The sequence below is a fragment of the Rhea pennata genome, chromosome 1, assembly GCF_028389875.1.
Source record: "Rhea pennata isolate bPtePen1 chromosome 1, bPtePen1.pri, whole genome shotgun sequence".
Lineage (NCBI taxonomy): Eukaryota > Metazoa > Chordata > Aves > Rheiformes > Rheidae > Rhea > Rhea pennata.
This window is the reverse complement of record NC_084663.1, coordinates 56,322,668-56,326,249: the sequence shown is the minus strand read 5'-3', so window position 1 is coordinate 56,326,249 and position 3,582 is coordinate 56,322,668.

Genomic DNA, 3,582 nt, shown 5'->3' with positions numbered 1-3,582 from the left:
CTTCAGGGTGGCAGCGGCGTGGGGGGCCCGAGCCCGCGGACGGCGAGAAAACAAACCGTCGGGCCGGAGCGGGCCGGGCCGGGCTGCACAGGCGGCGGTACCGGAGCAGCACCGGCGCCGGGGAGCCTGGCGCGCCGCGCCGCGCTTATATGGGCCGGGCGGCGCGGCACGGACCGCCCCCGCCGCCGCCGGCGGGCCGCCCCCGCCGCCGCCGCCGCCGCCGCCCCCCGGCCCGGCTGCTTCGGGCAGGGCGGCCCGAGCCGTGTCCCTCATGGGGACCCCCCGGCCCTGGCATCCCCCCCCTCAGCCCTGAACCGCAGGAGGCTCTCGGGGGGTTCGGGAGCCGGGGGGCTCCGCGGCGGCAGCTGGGCCAAAGGAGCCGGGGGGGCAGGTAGAGGGGCACAGGGCTCTCAAAACGATCCCCCGGTGCAGGGCTGCTGCGGCCCAGGGCTCGGCGTGGCCTTGATGGGGACCCGTGCGAGGGAGGGCAGCCAGGCTCAGGCTTTCTCTTAGCCTCGCTAAAAGGGAAGGCGCCTGCGGGCTGCACGCGGTGGGCTCCTGCTCAGGCGCAGGCGAGGTGGGCAGCTTAGAGGCGGATTTTACACCGAGAGATCTTTGCGCTGAAAGTCAGAGCCCTGCGTTCGTGTGTGCTCCACGAGCACCCGCCAGTGGCTGCCAAGCCAGCGGTCAGCGTGGCTCTGCCGGGCTTGCACGTGCTCCTTTCCTTCCCTGCATCGCCTTTTCCGTGCAAACGAAACCGCCAACCTTTCAGCTCCTCGGAAGATGCCTTTTCCGGAGGGCTGCGAAGTGGTTGTCCTGCTCTTGCCCCCGCGAGGTGTGACTAGAGAGAGCAGCCGTGAGGTTCCTCTCCCCCCCCTGCCCTTCACACCCCCGCCGTCTGGGAGAGAAATAAATAAGTACAATTACTCTTCCCCTCCCTTCCCCGCCGAGCCGCTCGTAAAGAAGGTGCTTCGCGGGCGTGCTTTCTCCTCGCTCCACGCGCGCCCGCGGCGAGGCAGCACATCGACACAAGCAACGCCATCCCCTCTCCCCTTCGCGGACGTGCCGCTATCCCAGCTGCACCCGGCAGTGCAGTGAAGAGGAGAGGTGGAGAGCGACCAGACCAAATCGATATCAAGCTCTGCTCGGTAATGGCAGGAAATCTTTTCTAGCTGGCAGGGAAGAGGAGGCATGTGTATTTAAAACAGCACCGGCGCTGGATGTGAAATACCATTAAAGCTTGCATCTCCTACCCCGGGTGCGTTTTAGCGGGTAGCAACAGAGTGAGAGCTGCAAAAGCCTCCTCAGCCCCCAAAGTGTGCGGATTCGGCTCCCCCCCCAGCAGAGGAACGGAGGAGGGGAGGGAGCCGGGCGGTGGGTGCTGCTTCCCGACACGTGAGGGCTGGTTGTCCCCAGCGGTGGATGAGCCCTCGCCATCCTGCCGGCCAGCTGGGACGGGGTTGAAGGGGGGGGGGGGGGAGGAAAGGTTCAGGGTGATGGATGGAGGAGAGGCAGAGGGAGGACGTGTTGTGAGGAGGCTTAAGCAAGAGGGAGCTGGGGGAAGGAAAAGAGGATGTGGCTGTGGTGGGAGACGCGAGCACAGCCGTGAATACAGAAAGAGCAAAGCAAAACTCCCCCGGGCGCAGCAGCAAGGCCGGTGACTGCTCCTGCCCAGTAAAGGCCCGTTGCATTGGCGCGAGAAGGCGCTCAGCGATTAAAGCATTTCCTTTCTTCTGCAGTCAGCGCCCAGGCGGTGCTTTCGGCTGGTAGCTGCTCCGAAGGGGCTGCCGCGGTACTCGCGTGCCTGGGGGCCGACAGCGTGGTGGGGTGAAGAAAGGGGACAGCCCCCCCTCATTACCAGACACATGAAAGCAGGCGCGCTTTCCCTCGTGTTTGATGCATTTCAATACAAGAAAGTATCTATCTAGGCAAACGCAGCTGGCATTTACGAGGGCAGTTTTATCTGAGCAGCATGCCCACGACGCACCAGGCTCGCTTCGCTTGCTAACCCACGCGGCAGCCTGCGGCGCTCTCTCCGCTGCCTTCCTGGGAGCCAGAAATTTGCTCCCCCCTCCCTTCCTTTGCACAAACAGGTTAGAGCAACGCTGCCAAAAATCCTGCTTCAAAGCCATTCCTGCACCCCCAAATTGGCAAGCTGGTGCATGGCCTTGGCGTGGCACAGGCCCCGCTTGCAGGCTTGCCTCCAGGGGAAGGGCAACACACGGCCTCTGGGGCTAGGGATTTACCACCGGGGCAATTGCCCAGCATGGGGGCACACCTAGAGTCAACCTAACGAGGCAAAAGGCTTCACTGACACCTCTCTGCAACTGCCAGCCCCCCTACCCTACACAGGTGCCCCAGCTTCAGCTCCTGCTCAGACCAGAAGCTTTCCGTCCTTCTTCCTTTGGGATCTGCAGAATCCACACAACAAGAATGTTCACCAACAGTCTGATTGCTTTTATTTCCAGGTCTCAGGTCCCTGCGAGTGCAGCTTGGGTCACCTTACACAATTATAGGGTCTGCCAGCATCAGTGCTGACACAACAGACCTCACTGGAGGTGTCTCTGGTCAAGTTTGGCATCTCTGCCTCTCCAGACAGCAGAGGTTGGAGGGAGATGGTGGTTGATGGAGATGCATTTGCTTCTGAACAAACCCAGCAGCACAGGCAGGAAGAGGAGAGGAAAGGGTTGCTTTGGGCTGGCCCTGCTGGCATTTTGGCAGGCAGCAGTAGTGAAGGAGGAAGGCCTACCAGCACGATACAAATGCCGTGAAATCTTGGCTGTCCTCCACTTTGGTGGGCAATAGTCCCTGCTCCCCGTGGGCCAGAACCTGTCATTTCTGCCCTATGACTTTTTGAAGCTCAGACCCTGCTGAGATATCTCAAGCTAACGCTCTCAGTAGTCACTGACAAAGCAGTGACTCTCCTTCAGAAAGACCCAAGGAACTCATTTCAGTCTCTTCCCCTAAGAGTGAAACCCAACCATGACTGTGTAGAAAGGTGTCATTAGGGCAGCTTTGGTCAGAGACAGCTGTAAAGGTAGAAGTTTTGACTACACATATTATGTTTTACTGTATTTCTTAGGTTAGCATTTGTCATAACATGCATTCAGGCTTTTCCCAACTCCCGGCCTAAAACGTTTTTCAGCCAAACACTGTTGCTCTTAGACTCTCATGAAAAAAAAGACGAGGGAAAAGATCAGAGGTTCTTCAAAGCACGTTGAAGGAGGGAGTTCTGTTTTCCCTAAGCAGCAAGCTTTTGAATTCAACAGTTTGGGGTTTCTCAAATGTCCCCTTCCCCCCAGTATTACAGAAGTCTTTTTTTTGGACTCTCAGCTGTCCTTTTTTTGGAGCTTCTCTGCAACCTCTGTGTCCAGTCAGCAGCACTTCATGCTCCGTGGCCAACCAGCTCAGGGCAGGCTGGCCTGCTCCTGTGGCTAGCAGTGTCCATCCCAACAAGGCACCACACAGCCCCTCTGCAGGGGAAAAATTCTGGTGTTCACAAGCCATTTCAATCCCAGCTACCAACTCTGTAGGTCATTTGCACTGACAGTAGGGCACAAATCACCCAAAGAAAACAATATG